Source organism: Eretmochelys imbricata, chromosome 11 (assembly GCF_965152235.1).
Source record: "Eretmochelys imbricata isolate rEreImb1 chromosome 11, rEreImb1.hap1, whole genome shotgun sequence".
NCBI classification, from domain to species: Eukaryota; Metazoa; Chordata; order Testudines; family Cheloniidae; genus Eretmochelys; species Eretmochelys imbricata.
Genome location: NC_135582.1, coordinates 64,617,159 through 64,627,873, shown reverse-complemented (window position 1 = coordinate 64,627,873; position 10,715 = coordinate 64,617,159).

Sequence of the window (10,715 nt, the reverse complement as noted above, 5' to 3'; positions counted from 1 at the left end):
TCGTGCAGAAAAAAAGCTGGATGGTGCACATTCAATGATATCAAGGACATCCTCCAAGGAAAGATCAGCAAAACAACTCGTGCGAATCTTTTTAACTCGACTGTGCTTCCAGCAACGTTATATGGCAGTGAAACATGGTTGCTGACAAAGATTGAAGAACATCAACTGTCTGTTACACAGAGGGCGATGGAACGAACATTTTTGGGCATTTCGCTCCGTGATCACATCCCAACTAAATAATTAGGCAACAGTTTGGAGTGCGAGACATTGTTGTTGAAAGCAGGCTCAGCAAAATGTGGTGGGCGGGACATTTGGCCTGACTCATTGACAACAGATGGACTGCAGCTATATCCAAATGGTATCCGTGAGAAAAGAAATGGCCACATGGTCGGAGGTGGGATGATTTCCTAACAAGGAGATATGGACAAGCATGGCGAAGGATGGCCAGAGTGAGAGAATACTGGAAGACGTGTTGTGACCGACTCAGTCTCAACTGATGAAGGACTGACAGTCCACACTGTCTACGCGTCAAAAATACAGGCCCAGTTTTTGCAGGTACAGGTTAAGGCTGATCTTCTGCCTGGCTGGAAGAGAGAGAGACAGAGACAGAGACAGTGTGTGTCAAATTCACCACAGGTGCAAGGGGATGCATTGACTTCAATGGAAAAGGATGAACTGAGTCTTTTACCACATCTGAAGATGTGACTTTAGGAGACAGATCAAAAAAACCCCAGCAACAACTTGTGGTCGGAGGGAGGAGGGCGGAAAGAGGGAGGAGGGTGCACAAAAGAGCAACATTTATGTATTTATTTTATTATCTGAATGAAGAACACAATATTCTAATGTTTGTAGCTCCTGTCTGGGAAACAGTACATGTCACTAAATTGATTTCCCTTCTATTCTTCTAAGTTTCTGACATTGAAGGTGCTATCCAAGCAAGATTTTAATCAACCTAAAATAGTATCCATGTCCCAGTCTCCAGAATGACAATGACTCTTCTCCTGAAAGGCTCACAGAATCCTAAAGCTCTCTAAGAAGCAACCTATGGAGATGGGGGATGGGCTTTCAGCACCTCACACCCTACAGCCAGATCCAATGAAGCCCATGGAAAGACTCCCACTGACTTCAATGGGAGTTGGATCTGACCTTAATGACCATCTCTACTACCTTTTTGAACTCTTACTTGGGATTAATTTCATTTCCTCATTTCTCCGTAAACGCAGATCTTCTCTGTGTTAATTTACAGTGTTCTTTCAACCCCTGGATTCCCCAGGGGAGATCCTCAGTTGGTGTGAATCCGGACAGCTCCATTGCCTTGAGTAGAGCTACACCAACGTACACCAGATGATGTTGCGGCCCATCACTGAAGACCAGATACAGCAAAAACTGATGCACATTCATAACTTTACTCATATAAGCAAAAATATGTTCATAACCATCTGCAGGATTGGGAACAAAATTATTTATGCTGCAACAATATGGAACTGGTTGGTCACCATCATAGCCCAACATCCATAAATAGAGTGGCCAAAATTCCTCTAATTTCTACTGCCCTCTGCTGTGCTGATGCCTCTCTTATTACAGGGCTTAAAAACCTGTGTTGAGTTTAATCAGTACACACTTTATCCTCACGCCTTTATTTCTGCTTTTTACACACTGTAGATTGGTTAGAGTGTAAGAAATGCTATGTTAATAGAATACCAAACAGAAGTATCCTTTTAAGAAAGAGAAAGTAACTGGAGAAAAGAATGTAAAAATAGAACTGGCTGGAAACCAGAAACCACAAGAGTTCACTTACAGGAAAAGGCATTAATCAATTACACTGGAGATTTTCCCCCCATGTATTACAGAGGCAAAGTGAGTGGCTGTATACAAAAGAAATACCACAACACAAGACTATCTAGTTTGAAGACTTTACTGCTAGGATGTGTGTTTTTCTAATAAGCAAAGCAAGACCCTCTGGGTAGGTGGATTCTCCTGCTGGGTTTTAAGGGTGCAGATATTGTAAAGTTATTGCAATAAATGAACATCATCCAATGTGAAACCCTGATAATACAAACTCTGAGTCATATACTAATACTCTTAACTCATATGCTCATAACTCTTCACTAAATGTCAACAATCCCATCGACTTCAATGGCACTATTCATGCAACTGAGCCATATTCATGTTCGTAATGATTTGCATGCTCAGGGCCTAACATTCTACTCAGCTGCAGAAAAGGTTTATGAAACATACTTTCACTGTGTCATTCTTATGAAGCTTAAAAGCATATTATTTAACCTGGTTTATGGCTAGAGGCATACCTTGCCTACTGTTTTTTAATATAAAAAGCTCTAGTATCAGCAGAAGAGAAAGTCAGGTTTTCCCCTGAAATAGTTACATTTTCCATAAGGGTTAATGGTGCTATTTTTTCGTTACTGGATCGAAGACACAGACGACGACAAATCTGGCAACAGCTAAATTCCCCCTCCTCCCCACAACGGAGGACTTTTGTGATCCAGACAATCCATCAAGGATTTTGAACTGCTATTGACAATTCAAACACAACAACTGAACATATTTTTATTTAAAGGAGTAATAAGTCCAAGCACTTACCAGTAGCACTTTTCATCCATATAGCTGAGATATGGATAAGTATAATTTTACAGATGAAAACAAGGTGGGACAGAAGAAATGAAGTTGCTCAGGGTTGCCCAGCAAGTCAATGGCAGAGTCCCATCTTGAACCAGGTTTCCTGACTCCCATTCTATGGTCCTGTCTAGTGGGCCACTTTGCTGGCATGTGTAAAGATATGGCAACATATCACATAAGGTACTATGGGATTAATCCAAAGCCCATCAAAGGCAATAGGAGCCCTTCTGTGGATCAAGCCCTATATCATAACAGTAAAAAGTCACCCCAGTAACAAGTGTTTTCAATCATGCTGCAAACTTCCAAAATAATATTCATTCATTTTAGGCTCATTCCGCTAACATCTATTTCCCACAATGTGGTCAGTTATCACTGTTCACCTTTAGAGTGAAAAGTTAATTCCCCCTTCCCACCCACCCCCAGCCATGATAGATTTTCAGCAGGTTTTATATTTGGTTGGTTTTCTGTAGTTCCTAAGGGCCAGGTTCCATCACCGTCACTCACACTGAGTAGTGCCTTACGTGGTGAGTAGTCCCATTGATTTAAATGAAACCACACAGTGTAATGACAGCAGAATCTGGGTTCTAAAATAAATAGAATATAAACAACAAAGAACGAAGATTAGGTCTGGTTCAGCTTCAGGGAAGTTAACTGAGTTGCAACCACCTAAACCAGGGCTGAATTTTGCCCATAACAACAGATTTATTGAAGGGGGGGGGGAGAGAGAGAAGTCACATGGAATTTTGCTGTATTTTATTTATGCATGATGTAAAGTGTGCATTAAATAAAGCAAAGGATGGGCACCTAACCCAGGGTGCACAGCTCTGTGATTTCAGCTTGGATGAGTGTATGCTGCATAGCAAACACAGGGTATCCAAACCTCTCTGTTTTACTTGTATAAGGAGTTGATCTTCTCACAGGTGCATAGCCTGAATGGGCAGGCCTCTGAATCAGCGGTCACAGCCATTTCACAGTGCTCACGCAACAGCCATGGAATGAGGGCAGAGCAGGGGACCACAGAGGTACACTGAGCACATGGCATCTTTCTTTCCCTTTCATTCAGCTTGTCTTTACATTCAGCTTGTCTTCCAAAACTACAGTTTTGCTGCCGCCAATAACTACTTTCTCTTAAAATCAAAATTATTTTATTTTATATTTGAAAACAAGAGAAATGTTCAGAGAAAAACCCACATCTAAGGGGAAATCACCTTTGCCAATACTTGTTATAAAATGCATATTAAAGCCTGTGGAGAAATAGAGCAGATCAGCATCCTTTTATTAATGAAAGTCATTATATTCCAGCAATCAGCACACAAACTGGGTGAACTGTGGGTTTCTATGGTTACTTCTATTCAATGCCTTTGGAAATTCCCCTTTAAAGTCCTAAGTGGTTTGGGTTCTGAGTACTTGAGAGACCACCTTTCCCTCTACACTATATCCAGAGAACTGCAACCAGTTGAGATGCTTCAGGTAGCCATCTCCACCCCCAACTGTTATAACCAGGATCAATTTTGAGAAAAATTTTCCTCCCTGACCCACTAGACCTGGAATTTGATGACCTTCACAACATGCTGCAAAGCTCAACTGTTTTCCAGCTCTTCTTCTAGGGAAAGGAGTGATAGGTAAAATGAGAAGGAGTACTTGTGGCACCTTAGAGACTAACCAATTTATTTGAGCATAAGTTTTTATGTAGCTCACGAAAGCTTATGCTCAAATAAATTGGTTAGTCTCTAAGGTGCCACAAGTACTCCTTTTCTTTTTGCGAATACATACTAACACGGCTGTTACGCTGAAACAGGTAAAATGAGGTGGTGTTTATTCCTATACTCATATTAGTTTTCAGGGGATGGAGAGATTTTCTAGTATGAACAGGCCTTTGGGAGGTCTGTTTTCCTATACACCACATAGAATCATAGGACTGGAAGGGACCTCGAAAAGTCATCTAGTCCAATCCCCTGCACTCATGGCAGGTCTAAGTATTATGTAGACCCTTCCTGACAGATGTTTGTCTAACCTGCTCTTAAAAATCTCCAATGATGAATAAATTGTCTAGGGAGGTTGTGGAATCTCCGAGTGCTTAACCACCCTGACAGGAAGTTTTTCCTAATGTCCAACCTAAACCACCCTTGCTGCAATTTAAGTCCACTGCTTCTTGTCCTATCTTCAGAGGTTAAAGAGAACAATTTTTCTCCCTCCTCCTTGTAACAACCTTTTATGTACTTGAAAACTGTTATGTCCCCGCTCAGTCTTCTCTTCTCCAGACTAAACAAACCCAATTTTTTCAATCTTCCTTCGTAGGTCAAGTTTTCTAGACCTTTAATCATTTTTGTTGCTTTTCTCTGGACTTTCTCCAATTTGTCCACATCTTTCCTGAAACGTGGCACACAGAACTGGACACAATACTTCAGTTGAGGCCTAATCAGTGCTGAGTAGAGCGGAAGATTTACTTCTCGTGTCTTACTTACAACACTCCTGCTAATACATCCCAGAATGATGTTTGCTTTTTTTGCAACAGTGTCATACTGTTGACTGATATTTAGCTTGTGATCCACTATGATCCCCAGATTCCTTTTCCGCAGTACTCCTTCCTAGGCAGTCATTTCCCATTTTGTATGTGTGCAACTGATTGTTCCATCCCAAGTGGAGTTCTCTGCATTTGTCCTTACTGACTTTCATCCAATTTACTTCAGACCATTTCTCCAGATTGTCCAGATCATTTTGAGTTTTAATCTGATCCTCCAAAGCACTTGCAACCCCTCCCAGCTTTGTATCATCCGCACACTTTATAAGTGTACTCTCTGTGCCATTATCTAAATCATTGATGAAGATACTGAACAGAACTGGACCCAGAACTGATCCTTGTGGCACGTCAGCTAATACATACACAAATCAATGCACTAGAATATGAAATATATACAAATTAAGGGTCCCAGTATAGCATTTAATTGTGCTTTTTAAACAGTGTCTCGTACAAATCGTTAGAGTGGCAGCTCATGTTGTGGAAGTAGATGAGATTTGAAGCCTTTAAAAGGTTTCACAATGGGCATGCTCATATCCCCATTAATTCAAACAACGTGCAAGGTACAGAAAGTCACTGACAGTAAAAGTCTCCTCATCAAGCTCTTCAAAAACAGACATTACTTCTGGAACCATGATTCCAGAGGGGATATCTTAGATGCCCATTGTCCTGGTCTCATGATTATTTTTCTTTAGTTGTCTCTCCCTCTCTGCAATTTTTACTACCCCCCGATCTAACCTCATAATGATTAATGTTCACAGTCCGTGCTGCGGGTGCTTGTGGAACATTTGTGTGCACTGCTGTGGTTTAGCAGTATTTTCCTTGTCTTTGCTGTTCCTTCCTCAACAAATTATTTCCCATCTCTGCATCACTGTGATCTTCTCTCTCATTTCTTTTCTTCTTTGTCCATTCCACCCCATTTCCAAGGCAGCACTGAATTGTTTGCTACTGAGACTTCTGTAGGCTTCCAGAAGAAGGATTTTTATGCACCAGCGGCTACAATTCACTGATTTCTTCCAGAAGGAGTCCACAGCAAAAACACAGCTATACAATGAAGAGCAGGAGAAAGATCGTATGCTCTGATGCCTTTCCTCTGACGACCCCAACAAGCCTCCTTGTGCAAAGTTCCTGAAGTTTGAAAGCATATTTTAGGATGTCTTAGGAGAACTGCCATGTGTGAGACCAGGTTCAGACCGGCATCTGCTGTCTGCAGAGATCCAGGGCCTTGTAAAGATGATGTGCTTGGTCTCTGTGAGATGCGGCAGAATGCATGAGGTGGTGAACCAGCAAACATAATAGGAATCTCCTGGTGATTCTGCAATAGTTTGTCTGGCGGCAATCTGAGAGAAGGCTATGCACCCTGACTTTCCAAGCTGGAGAAAGGGCTCATGCAGAAGGGACATTTCAATCCAGAGGAGATCAAAAAGCTATCCAGGGGCTTGGGGTTAAAAAGAAGTGTCAAAAATAGCTTCAAATCAAAGAAGTAAATAAACAATTGTCCCATCTCAAATGCCTCGGGGGAACAGGTCTCAACGTAAACAACATATGTAACACTACGTAAATAAGTACTATACTTCAATGGCAATCAAATCACTGCTGGAGAATGTATCAACTCCAAAGATGCAAATGCTGACTTTTTACAGCCCACATTCTGAATGACAAAGATTCATTTTATACTATTTAATTATCTAACTCACACCCACTGTAGAGAAGCAGAGATTACAGCTGCCACCTTTCTAATTGCGGGTAACAAGACCAAGACCCTTCCATTCCCCTTCTCCCTGAGGCCCCACCCCCTGCTCCATCTTCCTCCAAGATCCTGCCCCCAGCAGTCACTCCTCTCCTCTCTGCCCCCAGCACTCACTGGGTCACTCACTGGATCGTCTCCTCCTCCCTCTCCCCCCCGCTCCCTAGCTTGGCTCTCTCTGCTCCTGGTCTGGGACAGGAGCTGCTGCAGCCTGACAAGAAGCCTGCCTGCAGCTAGCGCATCTGACCAGACACTGCCAGAGCCCCTTCTCAACCGGACTTTCCAGTTGAAAATCGGGTACCTGGCAACCCTAAATGGCACCCAGCCACAGAAGCCAAAAATCGGACTGTCTGGATAAAACCCAGAGAGTGGCAACCTGACTAAAGATGGGCTAAAACTAGACCCTCAAAATCTGAACACTGAATTTGAAAGGATGTGGAGGGGGCAATATAAGGTGCTGGGTCTGAGTCCGCCCCTTGGGCCTATTTTCTGATCCTTGATTGGATGCTGATGAAATCTCATGAATACTTGTATCTTGTGAGATTTCTCCCATTGCGGGGCCACGACTCTCATGGGAATAGCCTGCAGCATGTCTGCACCTACAAATCCAAACTGAATGGCGAGCCCTCCTTTGGCCGGACACTCACTCCCCACATGCTAGCCTAAGCTGAGTCTGTATCTGAACCCTAACTGCTCAGACAATGACTACATGCCAGTACTGCTGCCCAACCTAGAGGGATATTGCTCTATGGTATTAAAGCTAAATGACAAGGTGAAATCATCTTTTAACCTTACTGAGGAAGTGCAGACACACAGGCCTGGCTGGCCTGTCAAGGCACACTATCCCTCTGGATTAGTGGTAGTGTAAAACATCCTCAGATCCTGCCTCACAAGCTTCTGCGTGGAGCTTTACTTAAAGGAGAAGTAGAGAGAACCTGAAGAGCTATGGCCATTACTTCTAGAAGCGTATGACAAATGCATGTATAATGATCAATGCACACAGCCTCCAAAGCAGCCCATCGAACCCAATGCTTGTTAAAGTGCTGATCAAATGGGCAACCAAACCTTTCTCGTGGGTGCTCTAAGAAGGGGCTCAGTAAGAAGGGGCTCAAATGATCAATGAAAGCCTTTGCGCACCAAAGGTGCAGCAAATATGGACTGTCATTCGACACCTCAAAAAAAAAAAAGACAGAAAGATGGGGGGAAGCTAATATGCAGGCAGTTTTCTGCAAAATAATCATTTTTAAAATATTGGGTTTGTTTTGTATTCCATTAAAATTCTTATTTTCTCTGCCTTTGGTGAACATTTACTGTAAATGCAACTGTATTAAAGGAAGCAAACAGCTTTACGATATTTGGCCAGCATTTTCCAAAGTGACGAGTGATTTTCGATGCCTCGAATTTTGAGTGCCCAATTTGAAACACCTCATTTTCAGAAGGTGGGTGCTCAACAATTTGATGCTCAATCCCTTTAAAGAAGTTTCAGACTGAGCACTCAAAACCACTGTTCCTTTTGGAAATTTTAGGCCAGTCATTTATTATACACATACTTTTTTGGGTTATAATTTTAGTCCAGCTGAGACCCAGCCTCCCTTTCTGCAGGAACAAATTTCGCACCCACAAAATGAAATAAGGCCACAAAGATGATTAATTGTGCCTCTAAGCAGTTGTTTCATGCCCACAGTACGGTAATTAGAGATATAAATACTCAGATATGCACCCACCGTTTAATTATGGGTGCAAAAAAGCAGGCAAGTTGCAATCTCTCCTTTGTGAATGTCTTTCTGTAGATGTACCCCCTATGCAAATCTCCCTATGCTTCTGCTCCCCTCCTACAAAAAATCAGTTTGATAAACGTATACCAATGTAAAAGCAATTAACTCTCAGAAGACTACAACTTTCTTCTTAGCATTTATGCATATTCTGTTATATATATATATATATTATACATATATAATACACACACACACGCAAAAGTGTGTCCTATTGGGATTCTGAAAAAAACCCCAAGCCCTACATCTCTAATAATTGTCCTGATCAGTTTATAACCGGCAGATGCTCGCTCAGGGTATAACATAGTGAATGAGCTCTCAGAAAGCTTACAGTTATAATAATTGAGGTCACGTGATTTAGTTACATGACCCAGCTAGAGTAGCAGATGGCATTATATTAGCATTTGAATAAACCCAAGGAGTTCTCAGTTGAAAAAGACTTGGCGTAAGTACTCCAATGGCCAGTGAACACAATTTCTCAATCAAATACTGACCTGAAAGGAGATGGTTAAGTCCTTGCTAGGGGGCACAGCCTTCAACAGACAACACAAGTATCTTCTTTGCTAACTAAAGCAACTCTCTTACTCCTCTTAAGCAGGTGGGGAGCTACCAAAAAAGAGAAACACGAATGGCCAAGGCGGCGACATATGGACTTACTTTGTCCACCCTGGGTAATCTCCATGAAGCTGAACGGGGGAAGGCGGGGGGAAGAGATGCAGCAGAAAACAACATGGTGCACCTGTGAAATTGAGAGGAGAGTTCAGCCCTGCTCATCCCTACAATACTTTCACCTTGGACTCAGGATAAAGGGGATCCCTTCACGCTCCCTTTGTTACCACACGCCCATTATTGGATCATTTTCTGGCCTTGGCAATATGGATGCTCGTGTGATTGGTTCACAGTTAGCCCTCTAGTCTGTTGCCTCAAAGGCTGTTGTGGGGAAAATACAAAAATGGCAAAATAGAAAAGGCATAAGTGTGTTCTGGGATGAGGACATTGTGGACTCCAGGAGTACTTTTATTGCTTGTTTATGTGAAGTAGTGTATTTCAGTGTCTGGTAGGAAACCCACAAAGCTGTAGTGTGGGGAATTCTCAATTACAGACATTTATACATCTCAGCCTTTCAGCAGGAACTGTTTCTTTGGCTTTTTTTAAAACAATCTTTGGGGGGGAAAAATCACTTCACCTCTGTGCCTAAGTTTCCCCATCCATTAATGGGAATAATGCTACTGACTTCTTTGTAAAGTGCTTTGAGATTGACACATGAAGAGTGCTAGGTGTATATATTTATATGACAACAGCACATCAGAGATGCCAACCACACTCAGGGTTCTGTTGTGCTTAGCACTGAAAAGACACACAGTAGGAGAAAATCTTTGCACCACAGAAGTTACAATTTAGATAGGTAAGACAAAGAGTGGAAGAAAGAAGTGTTCTTATCCCCATTTTAAAGATACATTGTGAACAGAAAGACCACAAAGAGAACAGGGAATGAATGGGAAGAACTGGAAGTACATAAGCTAAATGATGACTTAATTGGCATCACTGAAACTCAGCGCGATAAATCTCACAACTAGAATATTGGTACAGAGGGGATAGCTTGTTCAGGAAGGACAGGCAGAGAAAAAAAGAGAGGTGTTGCATTATACATCACAAATATACACAACACTTGTTCTGAGCTCCAGGAGGTAAGAGGCAGACCAGCTGAAAGTCTCTGGGTAAAGATAAAAGGTGAAAAAAATAGAGGTGATGTCATATTAGGGGGACAACTATAGACCTTCAAGTCAGGAAAAGGAGGTGGATGAGGCATTTCTAGAATAAAATAAAAGAAATATCTAAAACAAAAGACCTGGTATTAATGGGGGACTTTAACTACCCAGACATCTGTTGGAAAAATAATATGAAACACACAAGATGCACAATAAGTTCTTGCAATGTACTGGGGACAACTTTTTGTTTTGGAAAGTGACAAGAGTAACTTGAGGGACAGACATTTTAGACTTGATTCTGACCAGCAGGGAGGAATTGATTGTGTATCTGGAGA